Here is a 23,001-nt window from a genome sequence, read left to right on the forward strand (position 1 = left end):
ATGATGAAGGTTGACAGAAAAGGCCACAACTCCATCCCCACGCAGTTGAAATGTGAAAGTTGGACAATGTCCCTTATAGTAGAAGGAAGAGGACCACATTGCTGGAACTGCCAGAAGCCAGGCCTCATGGCAAAGGCGTGTCCACTAAAAGTGCCAGCAGAGCCCAGCAAGACGAACCCCGAGGCTGCCGTTTCTGTAACAACCCCGACGCCAAAGGCGGGCCAAACAGAAGACAATAAGGAGAACTCCCAGTCAGACTGGAAAACAGTAGAACGGAAGAAGAAAAAAGGCCTCCCTAAGCAGAAAAGAAGAGGGAAAGGGGGGGTGAAAAGAAAATTGGTGGCGCATTCCTCAGACTCGGAAGAAGAGACAGAGAAAAAAGGCCAGAAAAAAGCCAAAGAAGACAACAACCCCGCTCCTGAAAACACCCCTAACCTCAACCCCCGATGGAGCAGAATACCCCTTCCCTCTTTCACACCCCGTAGTAATAGAAATGGAGAAGAAGAGGAGGTAGTAGCCCTTCCAAAACTGACAAGAAGCGAAAAGAAAAGAAAGCTGCCCTTTCTGCCTGGGTTGAGGATCTGCGAGGCAGACGTACAGGCGGAGTTAAATGGGAGGCAGAAAAAACAGCTAAAGCAGTTGGCGAACCTATTATATGTAGATGGGAAGCGAATCCAAGACCCAAGAAACTCTCCTGAAGCGCCACTGTATGTCACCTTCGTTCGAAAAGATAAGGGCGCACGGGTCAATGCATTGTGGAAAATGCTTAGGGAGGCCAAAGAAGCAATTCCAGGACTGAAGATAGTGGAGGAAGAGCATCCCTTTCTGAAGCAGATTATGGCGAAATGCGAAGGGTGGGTCCCCATATATGTTCACCCATCCCTGTATAGAGCATTGAAAATAACATTTCCCCTGGACGTAGGAGGCCTTGCTCGGGATTGTCAACCGGCAGTGGAGCTGTTGACTGGCAGTCTCGGCCAGACCTTCGAGGTCCTTACCACCCGAGGACTTTAGACCCGTGATAGAAGAATATTACTAGTTAGGGACACAATGAACTTGAACCTAGCTAGTTTGAATGCGAGGGGCATGAGATCCCAAAGCAAGGTTGCTCGCGTGCTGAGGGATCTCGTGGCCCTTGAGGTAGACATAGCTACTTTGCAGGAGACCCACTTTGTTGGGCCCAGAGATTGCGATGTGCTGGTAAACGACTTTGACATTTACTCAGCATATCACAATTCTTATAGCCGTGGAGTTTCTGTGCTAGTGAGTTGCACCCTAGATGCGACAGTTACTGTGGTCCACGCATGCGCTTATAGAAGACTGGTCGTGGTTGATGTTGCCGTTAAAAGCGGTAAGTTCCGGATTTTGGCTGTTTACGTGCCTAATATCGCTGGGGAGAGGGTTTCCTTTTTTCGGCAGGTGGAGGTGTTCCTTTCAGCGGGTCTGGAGCGCGTAGTTTTAATGGGGGACTGGAATGCCATTCTTGACCCAAAGATAGATAAGGTCGGAGGAAATAGAGAGTCGGAGAGGTGTGAAAGCAGTCTGTCTGACCTGATGGCCTAATGCGATCTTGTCGACAGATTCCATCTGGATCACCCGGGGAGGGAGATGTGGACGTGGCAAAGTAGTGTGGCCTCCTGTCCAAGTACCTACTTGGATAGGGTGTTAGTTAGAAGAGGCGACATAGATTTCTTATCTTGTCCCACGTTCCACTGGCTAGGTCATTCGGACCATAAATTAGTAATGGCCCGTTTGAGAGTAGGTAATAGGCCTAGGTTGGCTGGCTACTGGAAGTTGAACGCCTTCTTACCAGAGATAAACGACTTCCGGGAACAGCTGACAACACTAATTTAGCGGGAGTTAGTGGGGGCGGTTACCGGGAGTAGCTGGTGGGTTAAACTTAAGGCTACCATTAGGCTCTTTTGTGTCCAATATAGCCAACACCTCACGTTAACTAGGGCATGGACCAAAAGGCACCCAGATGATAGGCTGACCCAGGCAATGGCTGGTGGGGATCCCCTAGAGATAGCAGTAGTTAAGGGGGACCTCCAGCACTTGGCTAGCGAGCGTTACGAAGGTCAAGTAGTTAGAACTAGGTTAAAAAGAGTTTCTAAGGGAGCCATAAATGTTGACGCTGTTGAGCATAAGGCTGCTTTAAGACGTGGCTTGGATGGGTACATTCGGAAGGTGAAAAACCTGGAAGGACATACCCTCGTATCGACTCGAGAAATTTGCAATGGGTTTTGTCACATCTGGAGGAATGTTTTGCCCAACTACCCAGACTCCGCGGCCAGGAGTTTGGCAGCTATTTAGCCGGCTCGCCCCGCCTTACTGCGGCCTGAGCAACTAGCTGTGATGGGATGGTTACAGAGCGTGAAGTCATTACTGCGTTAAAGCAAGTTGGCCATAACAAATCTCCAGGGCTCGATGGTCTGCCCTACGAACTGTATTTGAGGCTGTCGCCCATGTTTGTTTCTCTTCTGACGGGTGTGTTTAACCAATGGTTTGCACAGGGATCCATCCCTGGGCAGGTAACCAAAGGAGTGGTCACACTACTGAAGAAAAGAGAGCAGCATGGCGGGGAGGATTTAGATGATTATAGGTCCATCATTCTGCTAAACACAGAGTTGAAGATTTTGGCCCGCATTCTTGCAAACCGACTGCAGGTTGTTATCAGAGACTTGGTCGAACCGGATCAGACTTGTGCTGTGAAGGGGAGATCGATTAAAAACAACTTGCACATGGTGCGCACGATCATAGAGGGGTTAGAAGACGACACAGGAGCCGCACTGATCAATTTAGATCAGTCCAAAGCGTTCGATAGGGTCAACCATGGTTTCTTGGAATCTGTTATGGAGATTGCTGGCTTTGGTCCGGACTTCCACAAATGGATTTCCGTTTTGTATCGTAATCCTGTGGTAGCAGTACAAATAAATGGTAAGTTGTCGGAGTCCTTTGTGGTCTCTCAGTCGGTGTGTCAGGGTTGTCTGCTGTCACCTCTGTTGTATGTCCTGGCGTTGGAGCCCTTCCTTCGCAAATTCAGGGACGAGGCGACTAGACCAGTCCTGCGCGACATAGCTCTACCTGGCGGCAAATTCATGAGGGTGTCCTCGTACGCTGATGATGTCACCGTTTTTGTAGGGCAAAGGATCAATATTAAAGCGGTGATAGAGTCGGTCGATGAGTATGAAAGTGTCACAGGGGTCGTAGTCAATCGAGCAAGTCCGTTGGCCTGCGCTTGGGCTCCTGGACCGGGGTAAACTCGCTTCCAGTTGGGTTCAGGTGGATGGATGGCCTGATAAAGATAGTTGGAGTCTGGTTTGGGCCTGGACTCCAGCTGAACAAAAATTGGTCGGAAGTACAGACAAAGGTCGAATCGTCAGTAAGGACTTGGATTCGCAGGGGCTTATCCCTGAAGGGTCGTGCGGAGGCATGTCAAACTTACGTCTTTCCGTTGATCCTTTACTGCTTGTCAGTACTTCCTCTGCCTGCGGACCGCTGTAAGGCTTTGGAGCGACTCCTTTTCAAACTTCATTTTTTTTAGTTGTTTTCTTTTTCTTTCTTTTTGGGTGTATCTTAGCTTGCCCCCCTCCCCATCATCTCATCCCTCATTTAGTTTTAGTTTTATTTAAAAAAAAATCCTTTTGTTTGTACATATGATTTTGCTTTGTTTATATGTAAAAATTTATCTTTTTTCCAGAATGTAGATAAAGCCGATTCATACGCTGGGGAGATTTTAAGTAGATAAACTCCATGGTAAGAATGAGGTATTATGGTGATAGTGTCTTAGTGTAGGGCAATTAAATAAAGTCTTCTCAAAGACCTAGAAATTAGATTAGAATAACCCTCGACCCCTACTCCCCCTACCGGCTCCATGCCTAAGTGTTTTGGACCCCAAATGAGGGCCTGACAGTAGATAATGCCAGGTCCGAGGCCAAGCACTAAATACTTAACTTTGCGCAGAGGCGGTACAATAGCCAATGAGGATTTTCCGAGGCGTTGTTATTGCTAGTTGAAAACTATTCCCAATACCTCGCGATGGCACCCAGTGCCAACCGCAATTTCTAGGCACCTCATAGGAGGTGTAAAATCGAAACTAAAAACAGACAATATTTACATTCCATGCCTTACCTCCTTCTTCGGGAGTACTAGGCTTACTTTTCGATGTTTTTCTTTTTTCATTTTGTCTTTTTTGTGTCATTTTATTTTTTTCGTTTTATGTCGTTTTTATTGTACCCTTTTTTTCATTTAATATACTTCCCCCCCCCCATTTTATCTTTTGTATATGTTTTTTTTTTAATCTTCATTTTATGTTTTGGTATTTTTTCAGATTAGGTTCACCTCCACAGTTTTCTTTTAAATGATGACTGTTTTAGGTTTCGACTATGCTGAATACGAAAATCGCATTGAAAATTTGCAGAAATAAGTAGTTATTGAGATATAAAAAGTTGTGTTATGCATTGTAATCTTTGGCGGCCATCTTTTTACGCGCGTGCGCGCCATAAACAAATCTACTCATCTATGATTAACACTGTGCACGTACATAAAAAGATGGCCGCCAAAGAATACAATGCATAATACAACTTTTTATACTTCGATAACTACTTATTTCTGCAAAATGTCATGCTATTTTCGTATTCAGCATAGTCGAAAACCTATAAAAGTAGTCATTTATAAGAAATTGTAGAGGTGGGCCTAATCTAAAAAAATACTGATAGATTTTTTTAAGTTTAAAAATTGAAAAAAGAAATCACTCGTAAAATTCAATTGATTTCATTACTTAAAAAAATAGATGCATGAAGGCGCGCCGGCACTTTGTAAACAGTGTTTTTTTTTTAATAAAAAATAATATTTCTATATTTTTAAACAACTTTAATAGTTTATTTTGAAGAAAATAAACAACCCACTTTAAAAGGAGAAATTACGATTTTTTTATTTTATTCGCAGTTTTGTGTCAAAAATTTCCCCAAAATTCTTATACACCTAGTTGTGTTGTGCCCTCCTCCCATGCATTAACACCTTCTTTGATAGAGAAGTAGTTTAATGTTGTAAAATGATGCACCAGCTCCCGGGTGTGAACATGGTCGAGAATAGAAAAGGACACAAATCAATGGCCGTGTAACTTGCTCAAACGCTTTTTAATATATTGTTTCAGAGGCAGGTAACTCTTCTGGGAGTTATGTCCCTTTAATTGCAAACATTTGTCACCGGATATACGAGAAGAGAAACCCTCCCTGGACTGAACCGAGACCGCCGAGATATATTAACATTAAGGCCGGTCAAATATGAAATGTGACGTCACATGGGAAGTTTACGTTCAAGTCACGTTCAAGTCACGTTTGGGAACTGGGCCGTATCGAACGGCCATTTTGTTTTATTCCTCGCTCTAATAAACACGTGTCAATTTGTTTGCTTTTCTTTTAAAATGCCTAGTTGTTGTTCTGTACCACTATGCAAAGATAATTACGCAGATGGACCCAAAGTGAGTGTATTTAAATTCCCTGACGATAAGGATTTACGTGATAAATGGACAAATGCTATCAAGCGAGAACATTTTGAGCCTACAAAATCAAGCCGGGTAAGTGTTGTTTACATTGAGAATTTTTAAATATATAATTATTTCTATTAATTAATGTTTTATATATATAATTATTTCTATTAATTAATTTCTTATATATAATTATTTCTATTAATAAATTCTATAGTTTTTTATATCAATGAGTAAAATTAATAGAAATAATTACATATAAACAAAAATTAATTAGCTTGGTGCACGTGGAATTAGTGCATTTTTAATATTTGTTTTTTAACATTTGCTTAATCGAATTCTATCATTTTCGTACTGTACAATTCTATCATTTTTCTGTATCAATTACAAAAAATAATAAAAACAATTCTGTATAAACAAATTTAATTAATAAATATAATTATATATAAACCAAATTATATATAAACCAAAACAATGAAATGTAGTAAGAAAATATTTTAAAACTCAACCGTATTGAATTATTCCTTTGATATATTTTTCACCATACTCTTTAAAATTAAGGAATGATTGTATACGTTTTTAACGTATAAAATTCTTTCAAACAGGTTTTCTATACAATTGTAACCAAATCAAACTTTATTGCTGTACTAAACTTAAATCTTATAAAGATAAAAAAAAAAATCGGTTCAAATTCTGTAGAAGTACATTTAAAAGTTAACAGTCGTTTCTCTCCGATTGCGTTTGTTTTTACTATTAAAGTTAAAACAAAGTTCAACATTATCTTAAAAATTAACCACTAACAAATTCTTGATGGATATTTTTTTAAATTTCGTTACATTAATAACATTGCAAGATTATATAAGCATGTAGAAGGATGAACATAAGAAATTTGAAATGTTGAAAACAGGTACAACTCTTTATATATAGATTTCTTTTAATTATATATATATATATATATATATATATATATATATATATATATATATATATATATATATATATATTAAACTGGTTATTCAGAGAGGATACCATGCTATTCCTTAAATAGTATTTTGAAGCCCATGTTTTAAGGTACCTTCGTTTATTTGCATTGTTAGGTGAAAGTATAAAATAGTTACAAAACACATTCTACTTCATGTTAAGAATATATTTCTAAATAATAACGTTATTTCAGAACGGTACCTTCAGTGCATAAGTACAAAAAATAGTATAACTGTCTAAGAAGTTTTTAAAATAGAGGTTATTAATTGTTAATCTTGAAATTTTAAGTTCTATGACTAAACATTTTTTTACATTTCTATCAGTGTTTTAAAATTATTATTTTATTTTTATTTTTATTTATTATTATTTATTATTTCTATCAGTGTTTTAAAATTATTATTTTACCTAATTTAATGGTATACTCATTTACTGTATAACTTATCACTTATTTTTTTTTTAGGTATGTGAACTGCATTTCCTTCAATGTGATATAATGCATGAAACCTCATGTTACGATCCCAAAACTGGAGTGACTCTTACTGCAAAATTAAAATATCCATGCTTGCGGAAAGATGCAATTCACAAGTATCTGTAACTCAACCGTCAGCATCTAACAGAGAGTCTCCCAATGCCAAAAGAATGCGGCTAGAAAATGAGGCCGTAAAACATGCTTTGGCTGAAAGCATTGCCGACGATGTGGCATATAAAAAGAATATTAAGTTTGAAAGCCTTCAAGAATTGGAACGAAAAATTACATTTCTGGACCAGATGTATTGGACTGTAGTTAAACATGACAAAACACTCATGATATGTCACATCACGAAATCACCCAATCCCAAAATAAGTCTTTCTATAGTGATTGAGCATTACTGTTCAATACAGGTTTTCTGTAATGATGTGGAAATGCATATGATAGGGCAAGATAAAATTCCTACTCATGTAAGTGACATCATCACCTTAGAAAATGTCCTCAAAAACATGAAAAGGCTGGATATTGAAGAACACAGAACCAACCTTCCAAATGTATTTACCTCATTGACTCTGATAATATCTTTTTTAACATTGCTCATAGATCAAACTGAAAAATATTGTGAAACATTAAAATTTATATGTGAGCAGTTACAACTGCTGACACAGAATAGGTTTGATTATTCTGCAGAAATGTTGATATTTTGTTCACTATTTTATAACTGCTCTCCAAAAGGATACAGACTTTTAAGAGACAGCAATAAACTCATCTTACCCTGTCCTTCTACCATCAGGAGGTTAACTTTATCAAAATACATGGATCCTGTAGTTGAGCAACATGACAAATTCTTGATGTACATTAAGAATAAATTTAAATTGTTATCACAACAAGATGAGACAGTATCGTTACTTGTTGATGAAATTCATTTAAAGCCATACTTTGACTTTAAAGGAGGGAATATTGTTGGATCAGCATATAATACTTGTGAGGCTGCAACAAGTGCTTTTGCTTTCATGGTGAGCAGTATCTGTTCCAAATACAAAGACGTTGTGCATATTATGCCTACTAAATGCCTAAAAGCACAGTCTTTATTTGAAATTCTAAAAGAAATTATAATTGGATTAGAGGAGATTGGGTTTAAAGTAATATCTGTTATAACAGATAACAATGCTATTAATAAGAAAGCCATGTCATTATTCACTTATCCACCAAGACTGTCAATAGTATATGCACATCCAGTTTTGAAGTCTCGGCCTCTTTTCTTTATATTTGATTCTGTGCACATTTTAAAGTGTATAAGAAATAACTGGCTCGGTCAAAAAGATGCCAACAAATGCATGATATTTCCTAGCTTTAATGAAAGTAATCAAACAAATGATATTTTAGAAGCCCCATTTACAACTTTGCAAGACATTCAAAAATTTGAAGCACAATCACTCTTAAAATATTGCTACAAATTAACTACAAAGGCTCTTTCACCTACAAATCTAGAAAAACAAAAAGTAAATTTAGTCATACAAATTTTTAATGACTACACAATTCAAGGATTGTTAACCTTAGGTAAAGAGAAAAGTATATCTAAATGTGAAGAAGTTGCAGAATACATAAATATTATTAAAACTTGGTGGACAATATTAAATGTAAAAACACCATTTAAAGGCCATCGACTTAAAAATAAATATGCATTTCCACTTACAAACCCAAAATATGATGAGAGTTATATATTTCTCAAAAAATTCTATAATTGGTTAGAACGTTGGAACAATATTTCAGGAAATTCTGGAAAACTAACTAAGGAAACATATACAGCCTTACATCACACCACTCATGCAATTTTAGAACTAACTGATTATTGCATAGAAGACTTAAACATGAAATATATTTTACCAGGCAAATTCCAGACAGATCATCTCGAGTCAAGATTTGGACAGTATCGGCAATTTTCTGGTGGACAATATAATATAAGTGTACGTCAAGTTTTTGAATGCGAAAAGAAAATTAGAATGCTGTCAGTATTGAAATTAAATTTACCAATACACAACAAAAGTATCGATCTTACAGATATAGGAGACACTAACTGGGAAGGAATGGATGAGGTACAAATAGTAGACCATAAATATGACATCGATATAACAGATGATGATCTTAATAAATGTAGAGAAGTTTTCCCGATTATAATATATTTATCGGGTTATTGTTGCCATGCAGTTTTCAAGAAAATAAAATGTAACAGCTGCAAAGATCTAATGACAGGTACACTAACAGATGATATAGAACAAAAACCTGAAATGAATAATTATTTCCAAGGGATTAATAGGGGTGCTTTATTTCATCCGAATGACACTACTGCAAATTTTGTTCTTTATAATTATGCCGTTATAAAAAAATTACTAGAAAACTCTTCTTTTTCTACAGTCTATGCACCAAAGGCAGATAGCAGTTACAACAACATTAGAGGTTTTGTCAGATAATGGACTTCTGTTTGAATTTGACATCTGTTATGAAAATCATCAAATAAAAAAACTCGAAAAAATGTTCCTATGGTCATCAACAAATTCTCTCTTAAAAAATTTTTGTGGCGTGGAAAACAATAAAAAAAATTCTTCAAATAAAAGAAAATTACAAACCTTTCACTAAAATTATCATTTGTTATTGTGTTTTTTTATACACTTGTTTTATCTTTTTGCTTTTGTTAACAGCATTTTAGTATCTTGAGTTACCTCCCTTTTGAGTTATTTCCCTTCAACTCGTTAATGGATGATCTTCTTATGATGACGTCATATTTGAATGGATTGGCCTTAATGTTAATAATATATCTCGGCGGCCTCGGTTAAGCCCTGTATCATTGGGTACACTGACCTTTATTTTACTACACTGAATGTTGAGTTTCTTACATATCTTTGAGTGAAGGTATTTGCAAACTCCGTTATAGCGATCTGTATAATAACCATCTCCAAGTAGGACTTTGCAACTAGAAATCAGGTGGCCCACACTCTAAACCTCAGTGCTACAGAACCTGCATTTATTATTGTTGCTTAGACCACTGATCTTTTTGAAGGCGTTAGTCATCAGGCCTTGGTCTTGTGCAGCCAATATCAACCTCTCTTGGTCGTAATGGAAGGATCCTCTTTTGAGTCAGTCCAGGGAACTATCCCTATCGATATATTCTTGGGATATTTCAGTCGGTAGGTATTTTGCCTGTTTATAGGTTGGTCCATTCTTCTATTTTAACACTATGGAACTGGTTAGTGTATTTTTTCCGACTTTTCTGGGATATGTCAGTGGCAGGCTTGTTTGGATTCTCAGCATCATTTGTAAGGCAATCCTTTCCAAAATGAGTGGCAAGTTGTGTTATAGATGTTTTACTATTTGCTCGATTCTGATAATGATCTTTAATTTTCATCAGCTTGGGGTTACAGAAACTTATTATGTACTGACCTATGCTGACGATTGTGGCTCTGTGTTGATGATTGACTTCCGAGAGTCCCATACCTCCTTCTCGCCTGGGTAGGTACAAACGAGGCATACACTGGTTTCGATAAATAACTCGGTACAAGGTTAACATTTTCCTTGTCTTTGTGTCAAGCCAATTTATGTCTTTCTGAGGCCAGTCAATAATGCCAAAACTATATGTTAGTACTGGCATGGCAAGTTGGTTAATTGCCGTAACTTTGTTCTTGTTTGTGATTTCAGTTTTGCAGATTTTTCTTACCCGGAATAAATATTCTTGGCTTAGTTTTTCTCTCATCTTGGAATGCTGGATGGACTCATTTTCATCAATGCCGAGGTATTTGTATGTTTCCTGTTCATCCAGTTCTCTGATTACACTATTTTCATCGTGCTGTATATTTTCAGTAAATATCTTCTTGCCAACTTTCAGAGTACACTTAGCACACTTATCTAGCCCGAGCTTCATTTTGATGTCATTGGAAAAAGTGTGGATAATTTTCAGTAGATCATCTAAATCCTTATCCGAGCTAGCATAAAGCTTAAGATCATCCATGAAAAATAAATGATTTATTACCTTGAAGGATTCTCTTTGGCGGCTGTTGCTTAGATTATAAGCACCTTGGCAGTTCTTTAGAAGCTTACTTAGAGGATTGCCAAGCAAAATAGTACAGGAGATAAATTGTCTCCTTGGAAGATTCCTTTTTTAATTTTTATATTTAGAATGGATATCCTTCCCCCGTTATGGTTTAAGGTAATGGATGTTTGCCACTCCTTCATTTGGGCAGCTAAAATTTCTCATATAGTCGGGTGGATTTTGTATAATTGGAGGCATTTTAGTATACACGAGTGGGGTACACTATCAAATGCTTTCTGATAATCTATCCATGCCATATTTAGATTTCTTTTCTTGCAATCTTCCAAAATGGTCTTATTGATGAGCAATTGATCTTTGGTGCCCAGGCAGTTTTTCCTGCATCCTGTTTGTTCTGCCTCAAGATAATCACGGTATGAAAGATGTTCATATATGCTGTCAGTGAATAGCTTGTAAGTCGTGGTTAGGCAGCATATTGGGCGATATTTGCTGGGGGCTTTGATTTCTGTGGTTTTAACTATTAAGCTTGTATCGCCTTTTAATAGCCATAATGGTGTCGCTTCATAAGCTTTCAACATTCTGGTGAAACATCTGCTATAATGATCATGCAATGCTGTTAGCTGTTTTAACCAGAAGTTAGATATGTTGTCGATGCCAGGTTTCTTGTGATTTGAAGCTCGTGCCAGCTTTGATCTTATTTTATCTGGCGTTATTTCTGGCTCTGGCATTTTTCTTTTGTTTTTAATTGCCATGATCATATCCTCGATCCACTGGGCCTCTTCGTTATGTACTTCCTCTTTTTCAAATAAGGGTCTCCAGTAATCGTCTAATTCCTGTTTACATGGGGGATCTGGTATTTTAATTTCTTCTCTTATTAGATTCCTGTAGAAAGTTCTGGAATTGTTTGCAAAAAGCTTATTTTGTGTCTATGACCTTCACCTTCACCGAGGTGCACGACTTATATGATCTTCACCGAGGTGCGCGACTTGACACACAAAAACAAAACAGCCTCTTAATTACCTGCTAACGCACGCGTCACTGTAACATCCAATGACAACAACAACCTTCTCACTCGACCTGCCTTTTATACCACTATCTCAATCCCTTCTCTTGCTCATGCGCCTGTAGATTCCTGACAACCTCGAGACTTTCGCTTATAAAAACCCAAGTTTTGTTGTCGCGCATGCCTATACAAGGCACAAACACGTGGGCGTTTGTTTTGTTGGTAAGTACTACACTCCACCCTGATCTGATGATCACATAGAGTGCACTCCAGGGGTGGCCTCTTAGTTTGTTGGCTTCTGCGAAGGGTGGTATTTACAATCTCAAATTCAGGTTCTGGTTCTGGTTCTGATCCTGCCTGATCAGACGAACTACAACTACCACTCTCTTGCTCGCTGACCTCACTCATCAGCAGCTCATCATCTGATGATTCATTACTCTCTGTAGTTGTGGGATGTACTTCACTAGCTGGGCGAAGATCGTGCACATGGAGTGGGGTTCCATCAGCAAGGACCGACTGCTGGCTGACCACTCCAGATATTCGTCCTTGCTTGAACTTGGTGGTGCACCGGTTTCCAGGGGGTCTAACCCAAACTGGATCCCCTACCTTGTATTTGTCATGACTCTCCTTGTCGATTGGTTGGACAGTGTCAATGCCCTTTATCCTAACACGGTATTTGTGTATGGCATTGGCCGGTGCTATTGTTAGTGTCTTCTCATCCTTTGGTGTGATGTTATACCAATATGTGGCCTCCGTAATGGTGTATTGCTTTATGGCAGCAATTCTCTTGATGCTGCGATGGCTCCTCTCAGCAATGCCATTCCCTGATGGCATATGAGCACATCGCAGTCGTAGTCGGACACCCAACTCATTCAACAACTGCCGAACTTAGTGGCTACAAAAAGCAGCATCGTTGTCCATCAATATCTCTTCTGGCGCACCTCACTCAGAAAAGATAGATGACAGTTGGCGGACAACATTCGCTGAGTCCTGCCTGGTCATTTGCCGCCACACCGCAATACGAGTGGGTCCACAGTTGATAAGTGTTAGAAAGGGCTTACCACTGTAATGGGTAATATCCATCGCTACTCGTTGCCACACATGCTCAACTTCCAATCGCCCATTCTGCCATTGCTCAGGTGTAGGATCGATAGACTGGCAGGCCTCACAGTGCTTCATGATCTGTCTGACATCCACCCTTGTCACTGCCGGGTCCACACGCCTCGCAAAATACACAGTTCTTTTGATACCTGGATGTCCACTCTGCACATGAATTCTTTGTATTTGGCATGAGCTAATCGCACCAACTGTGCAAGATCGAGCAGCGAACTCCACGCCTGTCTTCACAGCTTCATACCATTTGTGAGGCACACGGGTTAGTTGGTCTGCACGATTACAGTGTGATGCCACGAGCGTTACACTCACCAACAAGTCATACTTTGATACCAGACTCTTCAGGGTGTTTAGCCTCTGCCGGATTAACATCTCACTGGCTGCCTTAGTGTGGATTCTCGTTCGTCCCGAAAGAGTGTCGGACACCCAGTGGTAGACGCAGAGAGAATCCGTGTACAAGTTTAACTTCTTTGGCTGCCATTGCAGTGCCAGATTTAAACCCTTCACAACAGCATCCAGTTCTGCCAGGTTGATGTGTTGAGCATCATTCACGGGTCGCAGCCAGCATGCATCTTCAATTACATTTCCACGTTGCTCCAATAACACTCCCAATGCCAAAGAACTAGCGTCAACCTACACATTCACAGTGTCCCCATCGACACACCATTCACCACGGGCAGTGTCCTCCTTGTTAACTCTCTCTAGGGTTTCTGTCGTCATCAGAGTTAGAAGAGCATCATCAGATAACTCATCCCAACCTGTAGTTACTAAACTTGCCCTGCGTTTGATGACGCCCACAGCTGCTTGGAGCCAGCCACACGCTGGTAAGTGACCAATAAGTTTCCCACACGAGGAAAAAATAGTCCGCCGCATAATAATATCAGGAATGTTTGGAATCTCACTGCCACGCCTCCATCGTAAGGTGCCGTCTTTCCTGCAAACGTCCAATCCTAATACCCGTGCTCCATCCCTCAGACGTTCGGGATCCTTGCACTCCAACCCGAATTGAGCAAACTTTTCTCTGATGTGCGACGCAGATTGTACGTCTTCATTGACACATCGTCAATATAGGCCAATGTTGCATCCTCAGTGGTCTTTTCCTGGGAGAACACTGCATTTACGATGGTCTTCATGATTTGCAGTGCCACATTCAGCTCAAAGCCAAGTCGAGTAAGGCAGTATCTCTGACCCCGGAACCACACTCTCTGGAACGGCCAAATGTCTCATCCACTCGCACCTGCAAATAAGCCTTCCGCAAGTCTACTATAGACACATTGGAGCCCTTCTGGCGCCATTCTCTCAGCTTGCTGCCGCACATGTCAGCATCGGCAGTGTATGTCTCAATGTATCTATTGAGTTCACAGTAGTCCAGCACCGGACAAACTTTTGATTTGTTATGCTGGACTACACCCATTAAGGGAATCAGACCCTTGGGTGGTCCCAGCTTGTTGGGGTAGGGGATCAGCCATCCATCCTGGATCCATGCCTCAAGTTCCTTCTCGTATTCATTACGGGCCTTGTCGGGTATCGAGTACTCTGCAATGCTATTCTTGAGTTCGGTTGGCGCCCTTCCTTCTGTCCACTTCCACGATGCAGTCCATGCTTTTTGGTGAGGGTCGTAGTCCACCTTAAAATCAGGCCGATCAATGTGAACTGTAGCACACACTTGGGGTTTCCAAAAATCGCAGTCCCATCTCTTCTGATAACCACCTCCCCCAGTGCCTTAATAGCATCATATTCCAACAGTACATCGAATGCCAGCAAATCCCCTCGCATCACCAGCACATTAATGTCTGCGGCCACACCAGAGTCTGTGTGGACTTTGACAGTTCCGACTCCACAGCAAGCTTGCATATTGCCACCTATTGTGGTTACTTTGATGTTCTGCTTTGTCCAGTTTCGCCACAACTTGGCACTCATGATGGTGTGTGAGCACTCGGAGTCGAGAAGAGCTGAACAAGGCACTTGGTCCACGTACACATTTATTGTCAGTTGCGCCTCATTTAAATCTTGTCCGGGGAACAGGGCGGCGCTGACATCCTGCCCCCTGATGCATTTCCTGCACAATTTTGGGATTAATGTCCATAACTACCACATTAGAAACAGCGCGGGCGCCCCCGCCCCTTGTTAGTACAATTTCTTGCGAAATGGCCTCGCTGGCCACAGCAGAAACATCTCCCATTGGTCGTGGGTCTCAAACTGGGACTCTTTTCAGCATTAGTCTTGGCTGCCTGCACCATCATTACAACCGGTTCCCTCAGGTCCTCCTCATCTCTGATAATGGCTCGAGCACGTTCTAACAAATGTTCCATGGGCGTTACAGATACGCTGGTGAAGCCCTCAACAGTTGCTTAACATGGGTGGGAAGGCCGGCCACAAACGCATACGCCAGTGTTTGCTCTGACACTCCATTGCCAAATAGAACTGCAAGTTTCTTCAGCTCCGCGAAGAAGACGTCCACGGTTTCTCCTGGCATGAGCATCCTAGAGGCAAATGTTTCGTAGGCCGTGCAGGGATCCATGGCAAATGCTTTGTATAAAGCATTTTTTATACAGGTAACATCAGCCTTCTTCACGGCCCTAAGTTGCTGATATACACTTAGGGCGCCTCCAGTCAATCTCAGGGGAATCACGGTATGCACCCCCTTTACTTCACAGAGGTTGCAGGTCAGCTCAACCCTTTTGACCCAGTCAACAACAGAAGTGGATCCGTCGAATTCGGGTATCAGTTTTAAATCAAACTTTGCCCCAGCCATAGTTGTCCAGGAAAAGTGAAAAAACGAAATAGCCGAAATAGCTTATGACCTTCACCTTCACCGAGGTGCACGACTTATATGATCTTCACCGAGGTGTGCGACTTGACACACAAAAATAAAACAGCCTCTTAATTACCTGCTAACGCACGCGTCACTGTAACATCCAATGACAACAACAACCTTCTCACTCGACCTGCCTTTTATACCACTATCTCAATCCCTTCTCTTGCGCATGTGCCTGTAGATTCCTGACAACCTCGAGACTTCCGCTTATAAAAACCCAAGTTTTGTTGTCGCGCATGCCTATACAGGGCACAAACATGTGGGCGTTTGTTTTGTTGGTAAGTACTACAGTGTCTTTGCATTAATCTTGGCCATGCGACGTTTAATTCTTTGGGCAATGGCTGGTATTTTGCCGTCCAGTTCCTTCACTATGCTTCTGATATTTTTACAATTTGTTTTAAATTTCGCACAGATTCTTTTGACGATGGTTTTGAGTCTACCTCCCACTGTGGGATTCTTCATGAACTGCTTTAATTGGCTAAGCTCCTTTCTACAGGTGTTTATTTGTTTTAGCAGCTTGGCTTTCCATTTTGGGGTTGCTTTGGTTAAATTAGTTTTTTTATTTCTATTTTGGTGTTTATTCAGAGGAAGTATTTTGTTGCTAATGTACAGTCTAGCTGCATATGTGACGTTATTTAGCTGCCTAAGGTCTATTTCTTCTGGAACAAGCTTTATAAGCGCAATGTTGACTTTGATGATCAATGACTTAAAGAATCTTGAGGCTTATATTGTAGGTAACCTAGGCCTTTCTTCCATGCTCATATTGTTAACTTTTTCTTTTGTGTTACAGATTTCTTCTATTTCCAATTGCTTATCATCTGATTCTGGAAGCAAAACACAAGAGGGAGTTTTTTCTGGTGAAAGAGTTATTTCATACGTTGATGGAAATGCAGATGTGTTATCTGCTTTATAGTGAGAGTGAGCTGGTGTAGAGGTTTCTGTAGATATTTGAGTTCCTGATATAGAGTAATCCACTTCTGTTGGACATGATGCTGTAAGGGTTATCTGTTGAGAAGCTACCGACAACTGTTGCACTGATCTAAGGTGGTGGTGTTGCAGGCTCACATTTGCAGTCTCATCAAATTCGGTGGGATACAGAATAGGTTTCTCTAGTGGGTTAGCCTGTGAGTTTATTAGGGCTATTATTTCATCTCTCATGTATTTTAGTTCTCTCTCATTAAACACTCGTTCTTTTAAAATATTATACTTTTGACAGGTTAAATTACTCTGTGTGACATTCTTCTTCCATGGACAGAAATGGAAGAAGATTTCTATCCAGGTTTCTGTCCTTTGCGTTTGTTTTACATATTTGCTTTTAGCGTATTCAATGGCCCAAATTAAAGTCCACTTTTCATCCTTACTCCATCTGGACTTTAGTCTTTTTTTAGTCTCCTCTTCCTGAATAGGGAGGTAATCATGCTCAACATTTTTAGGGCTTTATGCTTTATATTATTTTCATCTTCTTCTGTTATGTATCTCTTCATTTGTGATACAAGGGATCGCAGTTTTGCAACTGTTGCCTGCTTTTTGTCTTCAGGAAGGTCAGAATTCTTGATTTTCTCTTGTAGGATCTCATTCGAAGTTCTGCTCGATTTTTCAAACTGAATAATGGTAGCAATATAATAATACCTTCTTTTGTGCAACTGTCCAGGGTTGGGCCTTTAGGCCTCTTCTGTTTCCATTTTTTTGTAGTTGAACATGATGGGTTGGGGTCAGGATCTAATTCACGATTTGTTGGCTGATCCAAGTGGACCTCTGTCATGGTAGTACCATTATCTGAGCTAAGAGGGTTCACACATTCAAATAGCTTTTCTCGTCTTTTGTGTGAACGGGTAAAGGGACCCTTTTTATCCTGGGCGACGGTCAGCCAGTATGGATTATTTTTGGTATTCATTTTCAATTAATTTCCTCATTGTCAGCGGCTTTTGATTTAATATTCAAAGCTACCCCCTATAAATAGAGAGATTTTCCCAATCCGCTCTGTATGGCTTGAGTTCTCATATGTATCACTAAATTTGATTTAACAGAACAAGAATATCCACATACATCACAAGAATGTGGATTTTCCCTAGTGAGTTCTCATATGTATCACTAATTTTGAATTTTTAGAATAAGAACATCCACACACTTCACAAGAATGTGGCTTTTCCCTTTTTTTTCATTTTTCTTAAACTTTTTCTTCTAGGGGATGGGACATCCAACCAGATGTCTGACATTTACCCCTATTTTAGTGAGTCCAACCAAGAGATTTTTTCAGGATTCTAGCCGTCCCTTTCAGTGCAATCGTTTGTATTTCACTTGCACTTGGTTCACCGGGTATGCTTTCTCAGTGTGAGTTCTCATATGTATAACCAAGTTTGCTTTTCGAGAAAATAAATGTCCACATACTTCACAAGAATGTGGCTTTTCCCTTTTTTGTTTTATTTTACTTCAGTCGAAGTTCTCAGAAATCAAGGGGCCCACGACCTGGGGCTAACACTTGAAGTCTATATGAGATACATAAATATTCGAATGTTCCATTAAAGTTCTTTATCTCTCAAGCACTGAGTTAGTAAAGAAATTGAGAACATAATTTTCCTCTCCTCAATTAACCAGTTTCATACGTTGTAGTATATCTTTTATTCTAGTTTCTTGGTCTTACTGGATTCCAGGAGCAGAATTTATCTAGTCTGGTGGAGTATCCAGCTTCGTGCTATCCCCAGTGTGAGTTCTCATATGTATAACTAAGGTTGATATTCGAGAACAAGAATATCCACATACTTCACAAGAATGTGGCTTTTCCCCAGTGTGCATTCTCATATGTATAACTAAGTTTGACTTACGAGAACATGAATATCCACATACTTCACAAGAATGTGGCTTTTCCCCAGTGTGTGTTTTCATATGTCTCACTAATATTGACTTTTGAGAACAAGAATATCCACATACTTCACAAGAATGTAGCTTTTCCCCCGTGTGAGTTCTCGAATGTCTAACTAAGTCCGATTTTCGAGAACAAGAATATCCACATATTACACAAGAATGTGGCTTTTCCCCAGAGTGAGTTCTTATATGTCTCAGGAAATTTGATTTTACAGAAAAAGAATACCCACATACATCACAAGAATGTGGCTTTTCCCCAGTGTGAGTTCTGATATGTATCACTAATTTTGACTTTTGAGAATAAGAACATCCACATACTTCACAGGAATGTGGCTTTTCTCCAGTGTGTGTTCTCATATGCATAACTAATCTTGACTTTTGAGAACAAGAATATCCACATACGTCACAAGAATGTGGCTTTTCTCCAGTGTGTGTTCTCATATGTATAACTAAGTCTGATTTTCGAGAACAAGAATATCCACATACATCACAAGAATGTGGCTTTTCTCCAGTGTGTGTTCTCATATGTATCACCAATGTTGACTTTTGAGAACAAGAATATCCACATACTTCACAAGAATGTGGTTTTTCTCCAGTGTGTGTTCTCATATGTATCACTAATCTTGACTTTTGAGAACAAGAATATCCACATACTGCACAAGAATGTGGTTTTTCTCCAGTGTGTGTTCTCATATGCATAACTAATCTTGACTTTTGAGAACAAGAATATCCACATACTGCACAAGAATGTGGCTTTTCTGCAGTGTGAGTTCTCATATGTATAACTAAGTCTGATTTTTGAGAACAAGAATATCCACATACATCACAAGAATGTGGCTTTTCCCCAGTGTGAGTTCTCATATGTATCACTTGATTTGATTCCACAGAACAAGAATGTCTACATACATCACAAGAATGTGGCTTTTCCTCAGTGTAAGTTCTCATATTTATCACTAATCTTGACTTGTGAGAACAAGAATATCCACATACTTCACAAGAATGTGGCTTTTTTGCAGTGTGTCATATGTCATTAAATTTGATTTATCAGAACAAGAATATCCACACATTTCACAATAATCTGGCTTTTCACTTTTTGTTTTTAATTTTTTATTTTACTTCAGTCGAAGTTCTCAGACATCATGGAGGCCACGACCTGGGGCTTACACTTGAATATAAAGATGATTTTTTAGAACATATTTTACTTGCACTCTATATGAGATACATAGATATTCGAATGTTCCATTAAAGTTCTTTATCTCTCAAACATTGAGTAAGTAAAGAAATTGAGAACATATTTTCATCTCCCCAATTAACCATTTTTATACGTTGTAGTATGTCTTTCATTTTGGTCTCTTGGTCTTACTGGATTCCAGGAGCAGAATTTATCTAGTCTGGTGGAGTACCCAGTATTACTTCAGGTAACATCAATTGGAGAAGGTGCACCATTCCTCGTAAAAGCTAATGTAGGTTAGCCATAGTGAGGAGATCTTATTTGGGCAGCGAATACTATGTGATTTTGAATATTTGGACAGGGTTTACTTCTATGAAAAAAGTATCCTCATGCCAGGTTGTTCTGACAAACCCCTGTACAGAGAGACCTAAGACAATCAAGGGCAGTGTCTAGTAGGCATTAGTGTGAGTTCTCATGTCGCATTAAATTTTACTTTTGAGAATAAGAACATCCACATACTTCACAAGAATGTGGCTTTTCGCCAGTGTGTGTTCTCATATGTGTCACAAGAATATGACTTTGCTCTATCTTGTATATTCATATTTAAATTAAATTACTCCTGAAACAAGATTATCTCTACCAAGTTATAAACAATGACATTTTATCTTGACTTTTTCAGTTTTAATCTGGAGTTGTTGATGCAAGTTCGATTTTATGCTAAAGAAATTTCAATTTGTATCACTTTATTTGATAAGAGATATTTCGTAGTGTAAAAGTAAAACTATTCTCTTTTTTAAATTAGCAGATTTTTCTGACATATTAAATTCAATATCTTAGAATTTATAGAAAAATTAAACAAACATTTCACAAATTTAAATATATGTGATGTTCTAATCACTATTTGCTAATCCAAATAAAATAACTCTTCACACATATGTGTGTCTAACAATATTGTGTGCAGCCGTTTTTGTTGTCGGCCAGGTAAGGAAATAATTGTATATAGAATACTGTTTAAGATGCAGGATGGTCCCTTAATATTCATTAAAAACATTCAAGCAGGAACATCTGCAAATAAAAAATTAAATTTTAACTTATATCATTGTTTATTTTAATCGTGCAAACAAAACAAGAAACATAACTTTATAAAACATTTAAAAATCACAGAAATAAACACTAAATTCACATTCATATTGTTTAAATGTTTAATATTTTTCATAGTATTTTGTATTAGATAAAGAAATTATGCAATTAGTAAAGTAAAATACACCATAATATAATAATAATTTGTAGGAACAATAAACATGCAACTACCATAGTTGCTACTGATAATAATAAAAATATATTGTTAACAATAGAAATATTTTAAGTTTATAATACAGGAAAAGTAAATTTAAATACTCAGTAAATTAAATTTGATAATACAAATGAATATATAATCTAGTTACGTAGCAATGGATACTAATATGGTTTATTAAAATAGCTTTCGTTTTAAGTCATATGTGTGGAAATATAGCCGCTTATTTATAATGTGTTTTATATTAAACTGGATATTTTCCTAACATTACATATTTTTTAATACATATTTGTTAATACATATTTGTTAATACACATAATAATTTACTGCAACAGAATTAGGTTCTTATTTATTTACTTTGATTTTTAGAAATCAACAGTCTTATACTATATATGTTTGCATATGAAAAAAGCCATCGAATGTAGTGAATTTGGTACCTTACCTAACATTAGAGAATTGATATTGTTAATAGTTATTTTAATTTTGATAAAAATAATGTTTTATATTAAAAATTCAACAAATTGTTTCATCCAATTTTTTAGCATATTTTTATTATTCACATATTTTTTAGTTTCTTTATGAATTTTTATTCTAATTATTTTCACCTTCTAATAGTATAAATTATTAAAATGTATTAATGCTCAAAGCTTTGTATAAATTTTAAAATGGCCTGTAAAATCCAACTATTCAAGTCATGGTATACGAACTAAAGTTCTTCTGCATATTAATGTTGTATCAATAAGCAGTAGATATTTTATTGTCTTTTAAACCTAAGAAAAAAGTAGACATTTTCTTTTTTCATGAACTGATGACAAGTCTGATGGTTTGATTGGTTTATGCAATGAAACACGTGAAAGTATCAATCATTTTCATTGAGTTAAAAAAAAGTGTTGCAATTCTAAGATATGCTTATTGATTATATACATTATAAACTTATTTTGTTTTAAGGAAAATGTGCACGTGTGTGTATGCGTGTGTGTGTGTGTGTGCGTGTGAAAATCCAACTATTGATGCTTGGGATCTGAGAGAAAGAGAAATTAAAGATGGCAGCCATGGATTTATAAAGTGTCTTCTCGTGGAATCTCACAAGATCCCATCTTCCACTGCACATGTATGTAAATAGAATGGGGTCATTTTTATGATAAAATGTCTGTTGGCAGAGACAGTTGGGAGAGACGTGATGGAAGTTGAGAGAGAAAGTTGACAGTGAGAAATTCTAGCTGGACTTTTGTGGATTGCATTTGGTTTATTTTGTTTTTCTGTTTACCAGCCCATTTAACGTCACTTTAACTATTGGGTAAAACAAAATTGTTATTTAATAATTATTTAATACACAATTAACATAGTAAGGATATTACGAAACCTGCTTAAACCTTGCTAAAAAATTACATAAGAGTATCGTATACGTTCACAAAGCTAAAATTACCAAATGTATTGTGTATTGTTGCAAAATATGGCTTCGTGCAACTACCAAAGACCATATTTATCTTAGACTTCTAAAAAGTCTCAAGTATACGCTCTGCACCAACGTACTTACTCCCGACCAATCGGACAAACATCAAAATCCAACCATTCTCCTTTGTTGATGCTTGTAAGGCTTCTATTGTTTGAGGCCAAAAATGTTTAAAATTGGGGTTGGAATGTTTTAGCTTAAAATATTTGTTCATTCTTAATTCATCTGAACGTTAAAATTATTTGTAATCATAGACGTTTAACTTATAAGCGAGTTTAATGTTTTATATTTAAATATTAGTAAGACA

The 23,001-nt window shown here is 38.3% G+C and overlaps 1 non-coding gene across 1 annotated transcript; it reads left to right on the forward strand.

Moving 5' to 3' along the window:
* Positions 1-3,951: 3,951 nt before the first annotated feature.
* On the forward strand, positions 3,952-4,083 carry LOC145249262 (U4 spliceosomal RNA). The gene has a single exon (XR_013863508.1). It is a non-coding gene; the product is annotated as a U4 spliceosomal RNA (small nuclear RNA).
* The last annotated feature ends 18,918 nt before the right edge of the window (positions 4,084-23,001 follow it).

This window comes from Euprymna scolopes, chromosome 27, assembly GCF_053919585.1.
Source record: "Euprymna scolopes isolate OS-2025 chromosome 27, ASM5391958v1, whole genome shotgun sequence".
NCBI classification, from domain to species: Eukaryota; Metazoa; Mollusca; class Cephalopoda; order Sepiida; family Sepiolidae; genus Euprymna; species Euprymna scolopes.